Source organism: Castor canadensis, chromosome 7 (genome assembly GCF_047511655.1).
Source record: "Castor canadensis chromosome 7, mCasCan1.hap1v2, whole genome shotgun sequence".
Taxonomy (NCBI): Eukaryota; Metazoa; Chordata; class Mammalia; order Rodentia; family Castoridae; genus Castor; species Castor canadensis.
In genome coordinates this window covers 68,244,765-68,265,614 of record NC_133392.1, presented here as the reverse complement: position 1 = coordinate 68,265,614, position 20,850 = coordinate 68,244,765, and the positions used below count along the sequence as shown (strand labels likewise).

General features: G+C 52.7%; 3 long non-coding RNA genes across 6 annotated transcripts in view; 2 read left to right on the top strand and 1 right to left on the bottom strand.

Annotated features, from left to right (window-relative positions):
* The first annotated feature begins 1,403 nt into the window (after positions 1-1,403).
* Positions 1,404-5,740, top strand: LOC141424824 (uncharacterized). Its single transcript, XR_012449760.1, has 3 exons — positions 1,404-3,030; positions 3,906-3,995; positions 5,607-5,740. It is a non-coding gene; the product is annotated as an uncharacterized lncRNA (long non-coding RNA).
* Positions 5,114-17,869, bottom strand: LOC141424826 (uncharacterized). Of its 2 annotated transcripts, XR_012449765.1 has the most exons (4): positions 17,719-17,869; positions 16,028-16,664; positions 7,131-7,339; positions 5,114-5,559 (listed from the first exon to the last, which is right to left on the bottom strand). It is a non-coding gene; the product is annotated as an uncharacterized lncRNA (long non-coding RNA). The 2 variants fall into 2 exon arrangements; XR_012449764.1 differs by lacking the exon at positions 5,114-5,559 and having other exon boundaries at positions 5,671-7,339.
* The window catches only part of LOC141424825 (uncharacterized), a 43,672-nt gene continuing 39,366 nt past the window's right edge, over positions 16,545-20,850 (top strand). For 2 of the 3 annotated variants that reach the window (XR_012449763.1, XR_012449761.1), the window contains exon 1: positions 16,545-20,280. This is a non-coding gene — a long non-coding RNA (uncharacterized lncRNA). The remainder of the gene's footprint in view (positions 20,281-20,850) is intronic. The other variant, XR_012449762.1, reaches the window with a different exon arrangement.

Genomic DNA, 20,850 nt, shown 5'->3' with positions numbered 1-20,850 from the left:
TAATGCATCCTCCAAAACCTTAATGAGGTTTCTCCCTGTCCTGATGTCAAGTCTGATGCTTGGAAGGCAGTACTGTGACCAACATCACAAACTGTAAAGCTCTAGCTGTGTGACCTTAGGCAGTTCCTAAACCTTTCTGAGGCCAACTTCCTCTGAATGGGGTGAGAAAAACACCTGCCTCATAGGGTGGTAGTGAGGATTCAGCGATGGAATATATGTAAAGCACCCTGAACATTCCCCAGCACTGTACAGGTGTGCCCTGCTACTAAGGTCACCAAGGTAGGAGTGGTAGAGGAAGGCTTGGTATGAGAAGCTGTCTGGAGTTGGCCCCCAGCCTCCTCCTGGCTGAAGCTCTGAATGTACTGACCCAGCTGGGGAGGAAAGAGCTGTGTCCCCCACCTTCCAGGCCTGCTCCTCTGCTGCAGGCATGTGACTTACTGTAGCATGTGTTTTCCGCTCATGGTGCAAGCCGTGACTCAAAGGGGCATGGTGGGGAAATGCGTTTCTTGGATTTGCCCACCTCATCGCCCCTGCATTCTTTTGACACTCTCTGAATCAGACTTTATATCTGGCTCTGCCATTCACAGGACTTATTTATGCAGAAAACGGCCCCACAATTTCCAACTTACTCAACAGCCGGAAAGATTCATCTTTGGCCAGGGAGGGGAGCAAAAGAAAAAGGGAGGGGGATAAAGAAAGGAAAAGAAAGGAAAAGGAAGGAAGGAAGAAAGAGCCAGCAACAATCAAAACAAGCTTCTTCTCCCTGTGTAATCTGGGCAGCTTCCAGAAGGCTAATGTCTTTCCACCGCGGATCGCCCCCTCCCACCCAGGCTGTTTTCACAGGAAGCAAATCCTGGAGCACTTTCAATGTGCCCCTCGAGGCAGAACAATGAGGCCCTTGAAGCCTCGGAACCCGCGCTTCCTCCAGTTATCCGGAGCCTGCGCCCAGCGCCTTTCCGAGCCGGCGAGGGAGGCTGCGCGCAGGGGACCCGCGGGCCATCTCTGGGCCATACCATGGGGGAGGGGCGCGGCCGGCTGGGTGTCGCAGAGCCGCACGAGGGAAGCCCATTAGCCAAATAATAGGTTTGGATCCGACTGTTTTGCCAAGGTACCCGGCATTTATCCGGCTCCCCGATTGGGGGCGGGGAGCTGGGAGGAGGCGGCGACGATCCAATTACGGCTGCTCCTGCCCCATGGCTGGGCGGTGGCGAGCGGCCGGGGTGGGGGTAGGGGTGGGGGTGTCTGGGGGCGCGGGGCGCAGGATCGGGAGCGCAGACCCTCGGGCGGGCGGGCGGGCCCGGGGCGCCCGCTCAGCTGCCTCATTGTTTATTGTGGAGCCGGCCTCTCCCCTCCCCGGCCCCCTCCCTCGCGCCCGCCCGCCCGCCTTTCTCCCTCCTCCCGAAAGAAAGAAGAGCCAGTCTGTGGAGACGAATGAGTCATGAATAAACAAACAGCGTGGGGGGAGCTGTCACTCCGAGCTGACTTCCTGGCTGCGATCCGCTCCGCGACCTCCTGGCGGGGCCCAGAAGCCAGGCTGGCTGCGGTGGGCTGCGGCTGCGCGGGCTGCACTGCTCCAGCCCCGGCTTGGTCCGGGGGCGGGAAGAGGGGGTGCGGCACTGGGGTGGGATGGGGTGCACAGGATCCGGTTCCCAGGCTTGTCCTTGGCCACAGCCCTCCAGGCATTATGGCCCTTAGAGGGAGTGAGAGTGGAATGAAGTCCCTGTATGTCCAAGTAAGCTGGGGGCTTTGATTCCGATCCCTATGGGTTTGACAAAAGCCAGGGTCCTCAGGCTGTGCAAGTGGGCTTCTGCTGCAGGTTGCTTTGCCTGTGTGGGGATGTGGAGATATGGCATACTTGTCCGGGGCATGTGGGATGTCTAATATGTGGGAAACACAAGAGTGTGTCTTTATGCCTGTGCTGGCGGCTGTGTGTGTGTGTTGCACAACCATTTTCTCAACTCTAAATTAGCTTCTGCTGTTCTAAGGCTCTAGAGTCTTGCTTTGTGCTTGGCGCGTCTATACTTGGTCTCTTCTCCTTCATTCGATCCTGTGGGTCATTTGGGGCCATCTCTCCTCATTAGTGAGGTCCCAGGGCCCCAGCAGACAGCCCTCCATGGCCTGGTCTGGCTGGCCTCAATGTCCAGCCAGCTGTGGCCACACGCAGACTGACAGTGTTGACTCATGGCTTGGCCACCCTGTGGCTGTGGGGAGGGTACTCTGGACCATTCCTGAGCCCCTGTGGTTGCCAGGGCCTGGGCCAGCCCAGACGTGTTGGGGGTTGTGACTGTATGGGGTCAACTGCTGAGGGAGGAGGAAGCCATTTTTTCCAACTATGTTGGCAACCACACATGTTCACCTGGGTTACCCAGAGCCAGGACTGATGGCTGGGCCTTCAGGAAGAAGGTTGGTGAGACCAAGGCAAGGGTGACTCACTCAAGCTATAGCTCAGCTCCTGCTGCTTGGCTGGGTCTAGAACCTGCCAACTCTAGCCAAGCAGAGGGCTCCTGAAGCTCTCCAGTTTTGGGCTGGAGATTTGCAGGCAGGGACAGATCCCCTGGAGCTGGGTGTCTGTCCTCCCTGTTACCAGTTGTTCCTGTTACTGGAGTTAGTGTCCTGGCACTTGACAGCAGCCTTAGCTACCTTGTCAGGGAGGCAGCTCCGGGGTTGTAGCAGGTCACCCTTGGCAGTTCTCCAATCTCTCCCATCCCTCAGCTGGCAGGCAGTTTGGAAATCTAGGATCATCATAGGTTGGGAGGCAAGTAGATGTAGGTTCACAGCCTGGCTCCTTCATTTACTGGCCTCGTAACTTAGGGCAAGTCACTTAACCTGTCTGAAGCTTTCTTTTCTTTTCTTTAAAACTTGTGTACTGATTCCCATGGGGTGGTTGTAAAAATTAATGCCTGTGAACCCCAGTACCAAAATGGCCATGGATTATGGCTCAGGAAGTGACTTTTGCTATCACATCCCTGTCCTGGACCCTGAGGATCCTTGGTTGGAAGTTGAGGACTCAGAAGCAGTCTCACACAGTAGGTGAGTGTCTCTGAGGCCGATGGACCAGGCCTGGCTGGCCTCATAGCCCAGCTGATTTCCAAAGGACAGCCAGGCCCACAGCACCTTTCTGGGGCTTTCTGTGTGGGATGTATGGCCAGAGACAGGTTATACTCTGGCTGTACCTAGGCTGGTCTCAACTTGTAGACCAGGAGCGAAGACATTTCACATAAAAGTGTGGACTTTTGAGCATCTGGGGAATTTGGCCAACACTGTTCACGCCTCCCCATGGCAACTGTGGGCAGGAGGTGAGCAGCAGGGGCCATCTGGGCAGCACGAATGTTTTCTGGGTTACCACCGTCTCTGTTGTCTTTCACACTGGTACTTGAGCATGCAGGAGAGTCACCTGGAGGCTTGTTAAAAACAGAGATCACTGGGACCACTCCGAGTTTCTGTTTCTGAGGATTTTCAACAAGTTCCCTGGTAGAGGTGGTGCTGGTACAGGGGACCCACTTTGAGAACCACTGGGCCATCGAAGGCCATGGCTGATAAGTCATCAAACATAGCCTATTGTTTTTACATGGGACAGGGAAATAGGTCTCTGCACTCACAACTCTAGAGGGAAAAAAAAAAAAGGCCATTTGCTCCAGCAAAATGGAGAAGCGTCTACTTCTTTGGGAGCGTGAAGGGTGTGGAGGATTTTCCCTGGGTTCACATGCACACACAATTTGCATGGTATTGTCAAACAGACACAATTCACGAGGCCACAGAAAGGTCCTCCTTGAGCACCATGTGCGGTACGTGCCACATGGCAGCTTCTGTCTCACTTTCATACTTTATCTGTGTGACCCTGCAGGTGTTTGAGGGCGTGACCCCTGCCTGCCATTCACTAATTGAGCAACAATGATTTGTGTTAGGACATGGAGTCATAGGGCATGAGACAGACCTCGTCTTCCCATCCTGGAGCTTGTGGACCACTGGGATAGGCAGACAAATAAACTGAACTGGTATGTACAAGAAGGAACTAGAATTGTGGAAACAATTGGGGTGCTAAGATGGAGAACAGCAGGGTCTGCAGGGGTCACCTTAAGTCTGGGTGGTCAGGAAGCTTCTCTGAGATCCTCATCTGGGTTGGGATGCAAATGAGATCCTGGACCAAGTTGACTCCAACCTCTGCCCTAAAAGATGGAGACAGGAGGCCTGGACTGCAATCCTGTTTTCCACCTCTATAGATTTCACCTCCTCAAAGCCCAGAGAACAGCCTTGGCTTGCCCCACAATGCTCTCTGTCTCAGTTGCTTTCTGTCCTGGCACCTCCATCCAGCCCTGGCCACCTCACTCCAGCACCAGTCACATGGTGCTCATGTTGCTTATTGCTTCATGATTCCACCTCCTAGCAAGTTACTTCGTCTCTCTGGACCTCAGAACCTACAGGACCATTTGGTCAATGTCCCTCACTTCCCAGCCAGTCTGGCCACAACACGGTCAAAGGACAGGACTTTTCCTTCCTTTTGACTTTCCTCACAAGGCCAGCCTAAGGCCAGGCATGGGACTGGCAAGGCCATTTCTCACGCTTGCATCTACTAATGTGCCTGAAGGACCCTGTCTGCTAGGGTAAACCAGTGGCATGTTCTTTCCTTCATGTGCCCACAGTGGACATCGCTAATCAGTCGTGACATTTTCCCATTGAACTCAATAGAGCATCAGAATCCTTTTCAACACAGCTCTCCAGGAAGCAGGTGTAAATGGATTGGAGTTGGCATAGGGATGTTTTAGGAAGAGGTCTGATATTCTGAGTCTCATCTGGACTTTTGAATAACTAGAAACGTGAGACATGGACCTAGGCAGGATTTTAGACACACAGGTAGGGGCTGGGCTGGGCAGCTCTGGAAAGTGGATGGGCACAGGTGTCCCTGTGAAGGAGGGAGTGTGGTCTGCGAGGCAGTGGGGTAGAAGCAAGGAGCCAAGATAGAACTGGGTTTTTTTGGGAAGGTTCTGCTGGAGGTCCCCACGGGAGGGCATCTGAGCCCTACCCTCTCACCCCCATCCCACTTTGAAGCATCACTCTCCCCCAAAAGACTAGAACACCCACGTCAAGTTATAAACTGAGGCAGCACAGGCACTTTGATGGGTCCCCCTGTAAGCCAAAGAAGCTTTTATGGAAATGAACTGTGGCTGTTTGTGTTCCCGGAAGAGCATGTCAGTGAATTTGCCTGTACTGCAGTCCTAAGAAAGCACACATTGGTGCTGATGGCTGTCAAAGGTCCAGCTGGCCGCAAGGTTCCCAAGGACTGTCTGGAGGTCTTGCAGCTTCCTCTTCACGGAGCCCCAGCCATGGGGTGGGCCTGGTTCCCAGGGCTCTGGACGCCAGGACTGGAATTCAGCAGAGTGGAGGGGCCCTGTCTCTCCTTGTCAGTTCCCAGGCCCCCGTTGGCCTTCCCTCTTCCCCTGGCCCAGTCCCCAGCTCTGGGATGGAGCTCGGGGTGGGGACAACTTTGCCAACCTTGAGCTCGGTGAGAATGGTCCACACCACAATCCCTGCTTGCTGTGTGTTCTGTCCTGGGACCTGGCCCTTGAAGGAAGGAAAGCTGACGGATTGAATGGTTTCTCTTTTTCCAGGCTTGTCACACTTTACCGCTTCCTTAACTCCTGTCATCTGCTGCACCAGAAGCTTCCCAAAGACAGCATGGCTGAGCTTGAGACCCAGCTGGACTGCAGGACTGAGCACATAGTGGAGCGACAGTAACCAGGGCACTTTCTGCACTCTCTGGATTCTGCCGTGTCCTGGACTGGGACATGACGGACCTTGTGCAGCTCTGGAGCTGGGCCCTGGCGGTCCTAGAGAACTCTGAACACTCCAGCTGCCCGGCACTGCTCACCATTCCCCAAATGCCATGGGTGTGCCTTGCTGCTAAGCCTTTTCCTCCCTGCCCTCCAAGCCTGGAGTTCTGGTACCTGCTCCAACTCTAGGGCCAACTTCTCCAGGAGACACTATTCAGAGGAGGCCTCTGGCTGCCATGTTCCCTCCCTCTCTCTACTACTGTCCTCACAGGATCTGCAGGCTACATGCTAGTGTCTGTGAGGGGTGAGGTCGCCATACTGTCTGCGGGCAGGTGAGGGACCACAGCTCTGTGATGGGGCCTGAGTGTTACATGCAGTTCCAAAGCCGATGGGGAAAGGCCTGGCCCCACCCTATTGGGTAAGGGACACATCTGGGTCATTCGCTGACAGGAGAGCCCTTGCTCACCCTGGAACAGATCTGACCTCTTCCACTTTTCCCCGACTTTGCCTCTCAGTCAGCTTCAGGGTTCATGGGCCAGGCAGTGGGAATTGGAATGACAGTACAGTATATGATCTGGGCTGTGTACCAGCTGGTTGTGTGGGTCTGGCCCATTCTGCCTCAGTAAGTCTCAGTTTCCTCCATTATAAAATGGAATGCCTGTTGCCATCTCATAAGGTTTTTGTGAAAGTTACAGGAGCCACCATGCCTGTCCCTTCCTGCCTCAGGGTCTCTCTGCCTAGAATAATTTCTTTGCTTCCCCCATGGCCTGCATAGCTCCAATTCATCTTGCAGAAGAGCTGGACTCAATGTTGCCTCCCCCAGGAAGCCCTCCCTTGTTACTAGTTCCAATCAGGTGCCCTCACTGTGGGATCCTTCTCTCTTTTCCAGGGGTTCTTATCTATGTGCATGTGTCTCTATTTAGAGATGGCTTCTCCCTTTAGACTGAACTCTTCAAGGGCAGGGGGTGGACCTGCTTTCTTTCCCACTGTATTCTGTAATACTTCAAGGGCAATCAGCAAAGATTTGCTAAGTAAAACCCCTCTTGCATGATGGGAACCTAATCAACTGCAGCTCTCCTTATTACATGTGGTTCCTAGGGCTGTACAGTGCTCCTTATTTTGGGTTGTTGGGGGTTGAGGGTGGGAGGGTGAGGGGGTGTCATACTGCCAGCAAGTTCTGTACCCATCTGAGACTGACTACCTTCCCTGGAAAGGGTCTCCTATGAAGGGCTCTACTGTCCTCTTAGGTCCCTGATCCCTGGGTCCTACCTAGTCACAGCTGCCAGGGCATCCCAGGACTCACCCTGACAGCAAATGGTGACAGAAGGCCAAGGTCACACATGAGCTGCCTGGTTTGCTCACCTGTTGACAGGGCCATGGCTGTTCTCAAGCCCACAGCTAAGGGGGAAGGTCTGTGCTTAGCCTGGGTTTCTGGAATCATGGTCCACATCCTGCAGCTGTGTCTGGCTTTTGACTCACTCCTGACTTCCAGTCTGGTGCTTCTGGTCCCTTTTCAAACTGTTCAGATCCTGTGTCTTCTGTTTCATACTGCTGTGCCTCAGTCTCTCCACCTGCCAAGTGGGAACAAGAACCTTGTGAGCTCAGTTGTATTTGGAGGACCCAGTGGAATAACCATTACTCTCGGCACTTTACACAGCCTGTCAGCTACGTTTTCTGATGGAATATGAAATCTTTTCTCTGCGGAACCCAAAATAACGGGGTATTGGGAGATGATATTTCTACACACTAAATTCAGGGTGGGGTGGGATGGGTGCAACTCTGGAGGGAGGCACCATTTGTGTGGCTATAATGTATTCAGTGCCCTCTGTGATACAGCAAGGGGGTGGTCCTGGGCGCCAATGGGCCCAGAGCTCAGAGGAGACTGTGTCTGAAGCAGCTGGTCGGCTCTGCAAGGCCACAGCTTACCTTGACCTCTCAAATCAGCCACGAGGGCCTGGAAGTCCTTGAGCACCGAGGATGACAGCCTTGGGAACCCTTTGTCCTGGTTCCGGCTCTACTCAGGCAATGGCCTGTGTGGCATGCTGGTGTGGGGACATAGCTGCCTGTCCACTCACATGCATATAGGGACACATATTTGTGCAACACACACACATATGCTTAGCACTCTGGACTGACCCCTCACGTGCATGGACTTGCCTGAGGGTCTCATTTCTTCTTTTCTGTGCAGGACTCGTGGGAAAATGTTTCCACAAAACTTCCAGAAAGAATATTCTATCCTCTTCCTCTTTGTCTCTTGCCATCTCCATTTTACAGACTGTAAAATTGAGGCCAGTGGGGGTAAGTGCTTTGCAAAAGTTCCCACAGCAGGACAGTGGGAGATCCAGCAGCAGCAAGCATGAAGCCAGGATGCCCTGACCTGCGTGGGGTTTTTGGGTGGGACTGTGATTTCAGTGAGCTCTACTCTCTCCGCATCTCCAATTTACAAGTGGGAGAACTAACTCGGCCTTGCTCTCATTCAGAGGATGAGGCAGAGCTGAGACTCAGACTCTGAACCAGAACCCTCCATGGCTTTGAAATTCCAGGTCTGCAGCTTCCCCCAGGAGTGCAAAGCTCATTCAGATTGCAACTGAAAAATAAAAAAGGGAACCCAATAAACGGGGTTCCGTGCAGGAGGCTGGGGCCAGCCTCTCCCTGCAGCCAGCAGCTTGGGGCCGCCTGCTTGCCTGTCTGTCTGAGGTCTGTCCAGTGGTGTGGGGCCCTGTGGCTGGCTGGCCAGGCAGCCAGCAGCCCTGCCCCCAGTTCTGCTGACACAAGCTGGCGTCCTGGCCTCTCACCTCCCGGGCACTCCCCGCCCACCCTCCTGCTGGCAGGCTGCAGTAACAAGATGCCCTTTGTGTGCCTCTGTGGGCAGCTCCTGCCTCCTGCACTGCTTCTTGCTGCTGAGTCACAGCTCCCAGCTCTGGGGACAGGGAGTCGCAGGTGACTGGCCAGGCGGCACAGAGCCCAAAACCTTGGAGATGACCTTAAACAACCCTTTCCTTGCTTGGGTGGGGAAACAGAGGCTCAGAGATGGGAAGGGGCTGTCTCATGCATTCCTGGAGATACATATCAAGAGGAGCCACCCTGTCTGCAGTCTGGTGGCTCCCAGGCTTGTTCTCTACTCCCCAGAACAGGTGCTGTGTCCTGGGGCACATGCACATTCTCTTGTGACTGTGTGTACACACTCATGAGCCTGTGTGTGTGTGTGTGTATGTGTGTGAGAGAGAGAGAGAGAGAGAGAGAGAGTGTCAGTATGTGTTTGTCCCCATGCCTTCTCCTAGGACACTCAGGCCTGTCCTCAGTAGTACAGTCCTTTCCAGCTGACTCAGAGCTTACCTGGCCCACTGTAGGAGGCCCCCACTTGAAGAATTCCAGCCAGGGCAGGTGAGTGCCTGCCATGGGCCCCTAATTACCTGATAAGTCATCTCCTGAAGACAAGGGGGTTGCCTTTCTGTCCCCTGCACTGTGCAGTATAGGATTCACCAGTGGGTCAGAACTGTAGGTACTGAGAACATAGACTTTGGAACCAGGCTGTCTGGGTTTGAATCCTGGCTTCATTATTCTTAGCCTGTGATTTGGTCATGTTGCTTCCTCCCTGGGCCTCCATTTTCTCATCTGCAAAATGGGGTAATAACAGGCTTGCCTCACAGAATTGTTATAGGGATTGAGCTTGTGCCTGTAAAGCGCTTAGAATACTGTGCTGTATGTAGTGGGTCCTTAATGATTATTTCTGTCGTAACGATTATTATTCTTGAGCCAAACAAAGCCCATAGGAGATGCAGAGGCCTGAAGGTTCCTGGGGCATTTGCAGCCTGAATGCATGAAGGATGCAGTTCCTTTGGTTACTGAGAAGTGGTTACAGGGGTGGGGAGCTCTCTCTGGGAGGAGGTATCAGTTCTGGGCTGTGTCTCCTGAATGGCACCACCCTGAACCATAGTCCCCAGAGGAGACTCCATGCCAATGCCCTTTGGGACTGACCCTGGCCTCTGTCAGTGTGTCCCCCTAGGCCTCTCAGTCAGAGTGATGGCTAGGTCCCAGGAGGCTGGGCAGGGTGACTGGAGCTGGCCCTTTTCCCTCTCAGATGGGCCTCTGGTGGCCTTGGCGAGCAGTGGGCTTCCTGTTGCTGCTGCTGTGACACTCCACCTAGTGCTGGGGACAGCCATCTGGGCCCAAGGACTCGGAGGGGGACTGCCAGCCATCTGCCTGTTTGGCGCTGGCTGCTTCCGAAAGGCAGCAGGGCGTCCACAGAGCTGGGGCTGTGGGAGGAGGCCTTGGAGGCCCATTCTCTGGCCTGGGCAGCCTGTCAGACCCCACGCTGCCATGAGAAGGCCTGGTCCCTCAGTTCCCTGTCCTAATTCTCCCTGTACATGCCCAGGGTCTAGGAGTCAGGAAGCCTTGCTGTCCTACCTGCCAAGGCAGACTGTCACGTGGACCCCAAGAAGTCACACTCTCCTGGTTTCAGTGGTCAGCCTGGGCTTCCGTGCCCATACCTCTCTGGAATCAGTGCTACCTTGAGACCCAGAGTCTGATTAGAGGGTGTGTGGGGGGACACACTGGGGACTGCGGAATGGCTCCTGATGCCAACCTTTGACCATGGGGCCAACTGCAGAACTACGAGTACCGCTGACTGACTGACCAGGTGCACTCAGGCCCAGAACTGGGGCTCTTGCTCACAACAGCCCAATCTGAGTTCTTTGCACAGTGTGGCACAGTGACAAGATGCTGAGGGACAGCTGGAGGCTGCACTAGGGTGGCAGATTCTCATTCATTCATTCATTCATTCATTCCCTCAATAGTTTACTGAGAGAGCACCATGTGCCAACTTTTGGGATGGAAGACCACAATCAGAGGAAGAGCCAAGTGAACTATGGTCTCTACCCACAGTGGAATAAACTCCAGGGTGGTGTCCTAGCAGCGAGCACAGCTGTGCTGGCTGACTGAAGGGAAAGTCAGAGGGAGCCAGAGTGCTGGTCTCCAAAACTGCCTTATGAGACTGGAAGTCATTGTACCCATTGGGCAGATGAGGAAACTGATGCTCAAACACAGTAGCTTTCCTGTGGCCCCATTGACGATATGACAGAACTGGCACTTGAACTCTTGTCTGTCTGATCCCAAATTTCACTGGGCCCCCCCTTTCTCCAGCTTCCAGACTGTCCTGTTCCTTGAGAGCAGTTCATATCTGGTAAGGTTGGGGAATATCTGAGAAGAGGGAGAAGTGGATGCTTCGGTGGGGCCAGGCAGGGTGCTAGGTGCAGTACAGGGCTGGTGAAGTGCTTGACTCCCTGGACTTGGGAAAACAATGGCCATAGGCCACACAGCTAGCTGGGAGCCAGAGTCCCAGGCCTGGTTTACTGCAGATACCAATTGGGCATGGTGGCTGAGGTCCTGGGTTTATTTTGCTGGGAGAAACTCAGTCAGTGCTTAAGCCAAGGCCCCACAGCCTTGCCACATAAGAGTCACAGGATCCAAGGAGGCTCAGCACTGGGGTACCCCCTCCCTTGTTTTCCTGTGGGGGCTGGAATTAGCCCAGCTTAGAGAGGACATCACTATCCCAAAGGAAATAAGGGCTGGGCAGACCCTTAGTAGGAACTCCACCCAAAATGATGGTCTCTTAAACCCACCTCTCAGTTCCTCCCTCTGTCCTAGGACAGAGACTCTGAGGGTTCTAACATGTCAGGCCTGTCCACTTGCCTCAAACAAAGCAAACAAAGGTAATGATGGAAAGGTGGGAAATGATTTCAGTCAACATAGCCATGTTGGGAATATGGAATGTAAACACTGAAGCCCACCTTTGGGGTACAGATGTGGGCTTTAGGCTTAAATAGAGGAAGAATTGGGGCAGGAGACATGAGGTAAGCATAAGTAAGCAGTCCCAGTCACAGTGTGGTCTAGCTGATGATCATCTCAGTTCTGGTTCTGCAAGGTGGCCCAAAAAAGTCCTTATTGCTTGAGGGGACAATCTGGTTCCCATGGGATGATTACCTCTGCTTGAGGATGATCTCATTGTGGGGATATGTGTCTGCGTGGCTCTGCTGTTCTTGGAATCCAAGGTGAGGGCAGGTTTAGGATAATGACTGGAGACTTACAGGTGCTTTTTGGGGGGGTCTGTAAAGGCTGACAGTGAGATGTCTCTTTGTGCCTTCAGCCTTAATGCGGATGAGATAGGTTAGGTATCATCAGTTTTAGGCAGACACTCCTTGAGCAATTAACATGCCTACGTGCGGAGCTGAACAGGAGCCTGACCCAAAGGCTTCAGACAAAGGAGACAGGTGCAAAATGAAGACAGGGGCATCAGGTTTTTCTCCTGCTATTAGTTAATTTGTAGGCCCAAGAGAGGAGTCAGTGCTTTTTAGCAAAAGCAGTTTCTAAGAACCTGTTATGACCCCTTCGAAAGTCTCTGAATGTCCCCCTCATCACCCTGGGTGGCTTCTGATTCTCTGCTAACAACTAAAGGTACAGACCACCTAGATCCCCAATTTCTCCATGCCTCACTCACAACTGCCACCATCACAATTCCTGCCCAGCAAATGAAACCTGCCTTCTGCACAGGGCTTCCTTCTCCACACACGTGGGGCCCAGCAGGTATGGCTCCTGTGACCTGGCCTGACCACTCTGGCCTCTCTCCTTCCCACTCCCTTCCTGCCCACTGTGCCTAACTGCCTCACCCTCCTTTCTCCTCTTGAGTTGCGCTGATGGTTCCCACCTCGCCATCTTTGTATGGCATTCCTGCTGCCCTGAGTTCTCGTCCCCTGGGTCCCTGTATGGCCAGCTCCTTTTCACCTGGGCTCAAGGTCTAATGTCTCTCTTACCCCTCTCTGCTCTCTGTAACCCTGCTTTACTTTCTCTGGAGCTCTTCCTTGTTTTGTCATCCTCCCTCTACCCCAACTAGAGTGTAAGAGCCAAGACACAGACCACTTCCTATTGGGTCCATTCAGCATCCAGAGCCAAGGCAGCAGCTGAGAAGGTGCTCAGGGCACGCGTGGAGTAAGTGAATTTTATGGCACATTGGACTCCCAGTTGGAAAAGACCCTGGTTTTTTCTTTACTGGATCCTGGAAACTCTTCTACACTCCAGAAGCTTCCTGATAAGTCCCTGGGAACAGGGTGCCCAAGACTGCCTCAGGGAGCATGAATTGTATACCACGGTGCACATTTTGACCTAAAACTGGCTTTCCAGTGACTTCCACTGGTCCTTGCTCTGCTCTTTGAGCCCAATACCTCTGCAGAAACTTTGACCTGATGTTTGAAGAGAATGGCTTGATGAGAGGATGGGAGGTGCAGAGCCACAAGTCCTGGGTTCAAGTTCATTCTCTCCTATATCTCCAAGGTCAATTGCAAGTCCTTGCAGTTTCTGAGCCTCAGTTTCCCCTCTGTAGATGCTGGAGCCATGCCTTCAGGCTATACTAGAACCTGAGGAAGTGCTAGCCTGCATGCTCAGAGCTGCTTCTTTTTTTGTTTTTTGCAGTTCTGGGGTTTGAACTCAGGCCCTATACATTGAATCATTCCACCAATCCTTGTGTGTGTGTGTGTGTGTAATGGTTTTTTTGGGACAAGATCTCTCAAACTATTTGCCCAACCTGGCTTGGAATTACGATCCTCCTGAATTCTGCCTCCTGAGTAGCTAGGATTAAGGTGTGAGCCATTGGCACCCTGCGAAAAAAGTCATTGCTTTTTTTTTTTTTTTTGCAGTACTGGCAGTACTGGGGTTTGAACTCAGGGCCTCACAGCCCAGTGCTTCTCAAGTGCTATGTGTGTGATGCAAAAAACAAAAAGCCTCTATGATCCTCCACTACCCCAGGGTGTCCAGGTTCTTGGACCCTCCTCAGGTAACCCTGCTCAGAGTCTGTCTAGGGCATCTTGGGAAGAAGGTGAAAACGGGAGGAAAAGCCCTGCTCAGGTGGCCTGGGCAGCGGGAGGGAGGTGGGTGTTGTGGTGGGCTGAGCTCTTCCACAGTGATTTATAGCATTTTGCCTATTGGAACACATTTCAGTGCAAGGTTGCCCAAGGTCAGTGCCTCTGTTTTGTGATCTCTTTATGAAAAAGGATAAGAGAAAGTGGGTACTGTTTCCAATTTTTTAAGAAGCTGGCTCAGAGCCAGCCACTAGCCATCAGAGGAAGGCGGCTGACTGCTTGGCTACGTCCGCCCGCATCCCGAAAACTCCTGGAAGGGGGAAGGAGGCAGACATTTCTGTAGGAATCATTGCGTGCCAGGCCCCATGCTGGGAGCCTTGTCCTGCACTGGTGGAGGTCAGACATTGTTCTAAGTGTTTTCTGTGGACTGACTTATTTAATGAATTTAATCCTTGCCCCATTCTGAATAACTATTATTGTTTCCATTTTGAAGACCGGTTAGCTGAGGCACGGGCAGTTAAAATAACATGTCTAGGTTGCACAAATCCTCGTGGAACTTATTTATTCCCAGTCTTACTACTAATTTGTGAATGAGAGGTCCAGGGCTTGGAGGGGTTAAGCAACTTGTTCAAGGTCACACAGCAAGAGGGTACAACAGAGTGGGATTTGAACTCTAGTTTGTGTGGCTGCACAGCCCTGCATCATTCTGCGCTCTGTGAATTGGCTGGGCTCCTGATGGGAAATGGATGGCAGAGACTGAAAGATGGGTTGGACAGACGGCAGTTGATAGTCTTTGAAGGTGGGAGGGATGGCGGGAGGTAGACCAGCCACCAGAGGTGTTGTGGGAACCTCTGATTTTCCTGTCGGTGTGGACCTCCACGTTTCCTACCTACACCTAGAGGAAGCAAATGAAATCCCCAGTAAACCTTCCTGAATAGCTGCCTTCTTCATTATCTGAGGGAGGTTAGGAGACTCACATAAATCGGTGCCGTCTGGGCCCCACCATCTTGGAAGAGACCCCCAGGATGAAGTCACTCCACAGGATTAGTCAGGTGGGGAGAAGCTCCTGGGCTGGAGCCAGGACCTACGCAGGCCCAACATGCAATCTGGCCCGGCACACAGGCTGGTATCCAGACTGAAAAACCCTGCCCTTCCCACCTCAGGGACTCTCCTGCTTGCTGTCCAACCACCAGCGAACCACCTCCCAGGAAGCGTTAGTATATGTGCCTGGGACCTGGAGCCCCATGGAATCAGGATCTTTGTCTCTACCTGATTATCTTCAAGGGCACACTGAAGCTCGGCTGATGTGGGAAGAGGCTAGCTTTGAGGATGGAGACGGGCCTCTAACCTCAGCCTTAACAATGACAGTATCAGAGAACATGAAGACATCTTAGGTCTCCCTGTCTGGATCTGTACGATAGGTACAGTAATATGGCTTAGCCGGCAGATGGTGATCAGATTCGGAATAGTTAAGAAGGCACTCTGAATATGGTCAAGTCTTGGCCACCTGCCCACAGTTACTGTTCAGCCCTATTGCTCAGTGGTTTGCAAACGTTGTGTCACGTTGTAATCAAGTGGGAGTCCTAGAATGTACCAATGCCTAGCTCCTTCCCCAGGCATTCTGATGTCTTTGGTCTGGGGGTTCAGGCATTGGGAAAGGCAAGAGCTCACAGGTGATCCTAGCATGTGGTCAAGTGTGGAACCTCTGGGGAGCCCCTTCTGTTCTGTGATTTCCTGGCTCATTAGGCACAAGGAAGCTCGTAGATGAACATCAGGCCCTAGTCTTTTTCTTGGGTGCCTCATCTGTCCTTTAGATTTTGTTCAAATGCATTGAGTGTAGAATCTGAAACACCTGTTATTTTTGTTGTTTTGTTTTATAGAGTATGCTCTGGCAGGTGGCTGGGGAAGCAGAAGCACCCCATGATTTTGGCCAAACTCCTGCTGTGTTGAGGCCATTGTGTAGGAACAGTGGGAGATCCAGGCCTGGTTTCCTGCTCTCCACACACTCATGTGAGTCTCCACCTGTCTGAGATCTCACCTCAAAGTCCAAGAAATTTGGGTGTGGTGGTGCATGCCTGTAATCTCAACTCCTTGGGAGGCTGAGGTGGGAGGGTAGTGAGTTTGAACCCAGAATGGGCTACATAGCAAGACCCCATCTCAAACATTTTAAAAAGGACTGGAGAGCCATTCAGTGGTAGAACACTTTTGCAGCAGGCACAAGGCTCTTGGTTCAATCCCTAACATAGCAAAAAACAAAACAGAAAAAAGTTCAGGGAAGGAAGAGGATAGGCATGACTGGCACATTTCCCTGGGGATTTCCAGGGACCAGCTGTGAAGGCATGTGAGAAAAGGCTTGTCATCCCCTTACAACAAGGAAGCCAAGTCTGAGAGGTTCAAAGATTCACCTACCGTCTTACAAGTCATGAGCACCAAAATGGCTGTTTGCCTATGAAGGCCTGCTGCTGCGGGCAGGGAACAGGTGGCAGGTGGCAGGCGGCAGATCTGTGGGCTTCAGAGGCAGGCAGGGCTGGAGCTTGGGTCAGGGTTTGGGCAGAGTAGGTCCTGGGTCCCTTGCTGTCTTGCTGCTTCTCTTCTTGCTCTTGAGCTCTTCAAAGCCGAGGGCAGTTATGGATGTCTGGGGCAAGGAGAGGGGGTTCCTCTCCTGAGATGGCAGTCTTAGGGTCTGTGGATCTATAGTTTGTAACCTGGACAACTGGAAAAAGGCCTCCAACCCCACTTTCTTAGCTTCTGGAGCTAAGAAACTGATGATCTGTGAAGGGATGACAGCATTTTCTGGTCAGCCTCAGACTTAGCAGTTGGCTCTGAAGATGCTCCTGTGGTCAGGGCCATGTCAGGACCTGTGCCCACTGCTTGAGTGAAGTGTCCAGATGGACGTTTCCCATCTTTGTGGAAGGCTTGGATGCCAAGCTGCGACAATCAAACTTGAATAGGGAATCAGGAACCATGGTCTTGGTCCTGCTTTTCCAAGTTCTGTCATGGAGTTTGGGGTAGAGTCTCTATCTCACCTGACCTCGTTTTTCCCCATCTGTGAAATGGGAGGTGCAGTAAGTTATCATTTGTGAAGGCAAGTGTGTGGTGAAGCCTTAAAGTGAGAGTACACAGAGGTATCTTTTCATCTAGCCATCATCCATCCATTCATCATCCATCCTTTCATCCATCTATCTGTCCACCCATCCATCCATCCTTCTGTCCCTCCCTCCCTCCTTCCATCCTTCCATCCATTTCTGCTTCTTTCTGTGCTTCCTTCAGATCTTATGAGCTTTGAAGCACTGGCTCTGAGCTGATGTTTGGGTACATACAGAGATGAGTCAGGGTTTCTCCTGCTTCCGGGGTCTCTCAGTCCTACTGGGTGGCTGGTTCTGTGGCTAAAGAGGCCACATAGGCCCCTTTCACAGAGCAGATGAGCTTTGAACTGGTTTGAAACAAGAGCAAGATGGCCAGGCAGGTGGGAGGGGAAGGACTTCTCTGGCAGGGGAATGTTGAGGGTCTAATGTGGTGTGGTGTATTTAGGACCTCCTGGCTTCCGGAGGTGGCTGAAATTTGGCAGAAGGCACGCTGAAGCTGCAGGTGGGCGTTTCTGAGTTGGGTGGAGCATGCTATTAGGTCCTGCTTCAGGGAGTAGGATGGGGTTGACTCAGATGGGGCAGGGAGGGGCAGTGGGCATAGCAGGGCAGGCCCAGGCAGGGGATGGGGCTGTGGGGAGTCATGTGCTGCTCTGTTTCCTCCTCTGGGGGAATGAGCCTCTTTTTCAGCCCTGCTTCTCTTTCAGTCTTCTTGTGGATCTGGAGGCCTGTCCTGCCCAGACCAGGAATAGACAGGAAGCTCAGCCTGGCCCCCCTCATTCCCCATTCAGCCCCAGCAGAGGAAAAGGACCAAGTCCGTCATTTGCATTTCAAAACCTGTATCTCTCTGCATCTTCCCTTAATAAGAGCCAATTACACCTCTGCCCCAAACTGCAGGTTGCCTGCCTATCATTGGACTTTCATCCTGTTTGGGGTGGGGAGGAATTGCTCCCTGAAATGTCACATTTAGCATATGCAAATGAAGAGATAATTGTCCTTAATGGAAAATGAACTCACCTGCTTGCTGTGCACTCCAGACAAAGCAGACATTGATGAAATGGGCATCAGGACGAGTTGGGGTCTGCTCTTTCATTTCCACTTCAGCCAGGAGCCCCACTGGCCTCACCTGCCTCTCTCTCCATGTCTGGAAGACAGCAGTATTGGAATCTTTGCCAGTTGGAAGGTAGCACATTTACAGATCATTCTTCCATTTTGACAGATCTGAATACCTAGGCTTAGAGGGTGGAAGGGACTGACCCAAAGTCACAGGCCGTGTCAGCCTTTAAAGGGAAAGTCAGAGTGGAAGCCTGTAACAGCTCTTGCTGGGGAAAGTGAGTGTCCTCCAGACTGGCTAATTCTCTGACCTGGCAGGCAGGAATCATGGGACGGTCCTGGAATGTAGCACTTGCTGGGAGTGTATATCTTCAGTGCATAATGTTTGCCAACCTTCGAAGTATGCTTGGTAACCTACCAGCTGAGGACAGAGGGCCAGAGAGTATAGAGACTCTGGAGATGGTTCAGCTATTTCCGCATAGAGTGTAATCCTCCTCATCCCTGGTTGTGTTTCTCTCAAAACCAAGAGTGGAGGCGGAATGCATTCAGGGGCAGTGAGCTCCCACTGGCAGGTGCAGGTCGCATGGGAGGGCCCTCTGAGTGTGCAGTGGTCCAAAGAGTGGGGATACATGGGAGGAGAGAGGCTTCTTTGACAATGAGCCCTCCCTGAGCAACCCTCATGGTCTGAGCTGACCCCAGGATGAGGAACTTAAGGAGCTCCAGAAAAGTGCCTCCTTTGCTCTCTAATTCCAGAGTCAGGAGTTTGGGTGGTCTCTCAGACCTGAGTCCCCTCCTGGTTCCTCCTTGACCTTGGATGAGTCCTGTCCCTGACCCCTGGGAAGTGTGGGTGCTGTGGAGTTGGGAAACCCGGAACAAGTTCTAGCATGTCTACTTGAACGTGACTCATCCTCTGGGAGCTGCAGCAACCTTGCCATGAAGTGGATGGACATGTGACACCTGCCTCCTTGTGGTAGTGTAGGGGTGCTGCCAGTGGGCTCGGTGGGATGCCTGGCACCCAGGAGGGACTCCAGGGAGATTTGTCTTACAGTTACTTCCCCTCACGTGTAGAGGGGCTAACTTCTGGTACAACCCATCAGATGTTCCTTGCTCTGTCCCTACCTCCTGCCTAGATGCTGCTTGTTGCCTCATGCTGGGTCCCCAGATGGCCAGCTCAACAACTCCACGGGTGTGGGCAGAGATGCACTTCACTGGTGGCTGACCTGGGGATACCAGGGACCTTGGAGCGAAGCACTGGATCCCAGCTTCCTCCAAGTGTCCTCATAGCTCTTAGAGACGACAAGGAATTTACCCAAGGTCATAGAGTCAGGTCAAGGGTCAGATGGCCTGTCTCTAACCTCAGTCACCCACGTGCTTCTCTGTGGGACACAGAGGGCCCAGTGGCTCTAAGATGAGTACCCAGTTAGCCTTAGCTGCAGGCAGGAGTGAGCTCAAAAGATGGGGCTGGTTTGGAGCAGGTGCTCTGATATGGCTTTGTTAAGCCACTGAGATTTGGGGTCTATCTGTTCCTACAGTGAAACCTCATCCATCCTGCTAGATTCCACGGGCTGTGAGAGAAACTTTGGGATGAGAAGTGGTGGGGTTTAGCAGTGCACTAAGGGGTATGAATAGGGGAGATGGCTGTGTCTCACCAAAACCTCCACATCCCACCCAAAGGCATGCAAATTCATAGTTTTTAAAAACATACCCTACTGTCTCAGTAGCACCCTTCTGTTAGAGACATAGATCTGGCCAAGGACATGCTGACTCTTTCTTCTGTATGTCAAAAGACAATGGGTATGGCCCTCAGCAGGAACCCTCCCACGGTGTGAAGTCCCCTTCTAGGATGTGCACACAGATAAAGCCCCCATTTACAGAAACTTGCCTGGCCAGGCCGGGAACCATGACTCACACCTTCTGACCACAGTGACTTTTCCTGGTGCCTTACTGAGCAGAGGAAGGCAGGTATGACGGCAACACTTCTCTCCCCATTCCCAGCCCACAGCCAGGGTCAGCTGGCTCTCAGGAGAACCCCAGGCACGGGAAGGCAGGCCTTGGCTGATGGACTCTGTGCTAGGTCACAGTGGGGGCCCTGACCTCCTGTGAGACCTTCGGGGCAGCTTCCTCCCAGCTCTGGTCTGGTCCTCTTGATCTGTCTTCGAAGCTGCCCGGAAGCTGACTCCCTGTGATTAATGAGCAACCCTTTCCTTAAGGCTCCACTCTGGGGATGGATGGGATGTGGCTTTGACCACTGTGGGTAGTGCTAGGCTTTGGGGAGCCTTGGAGCGTGGGCTGCAGCTGTTTACTTGGCAGAGCTTCGCCTGCAGATGCGAGGTTGCCGGGTGGGTGGGTGGAGAAGCTGAGGGATGAATGGGGTGGGACCCAGTGAGAAGCCAGTGCCATTGCTCCTCCTCAGGAGAAGCCTATGTGCTCCTAGAGAGAGACATATACCCACGGTCCCTGTTCAGATCTGTTGCTCTCAGAACCTGCCCCTGACAGTGGCTTAGCTGCCTCCAGCTGTCTCAAGAGGTTAGTTATTTCTTTCTGCCCCTGTCCTCTTGGGATGCTGAACCCAAGAGGTCTCCCTCACTCAGGCCAGTGTGGTTTTGGTTTTGGGGTTGAAGCAACATTGGGCTCAGGCCCAGGCTCCAATTATCCTGGGCAGTGGAATTTGGAACTGGGAGAGGCCAGGCTTGGAAACGCTCTTAGCTAATGGAAAGATGGAACTGCGGCTCCTCCCTGCTTAGCTCATCTCAAGGGACCAGGCAGGCCCTGCTTCTTCCTCGAGGGCAGCCATGGATCCAGGATGTGAGCTCAGCCCTCTGGGTGGGGGTCCTTTCCCCACCCCAGCTGAGATGCTTGCTGTTCTTTGACCAGAGAGCCCTGCCAGATCTTTTTTTGCCCTGGAACAAAAACGTTGTAAGGGGTGTAAGCAGGACAGGCTTCTCACGTTATCGCGTGTGGTAAGATTAGAGTAGAAAGGGCTCTCGACATACTCTGTGCATGCCCAATGGGTTTGTGCTTACTGACGTGAGTAATTCACCCATTCTTTCTCTTCCGCCCCTCCATTAATTTATTCATTTTCCAATCAAGTCATCC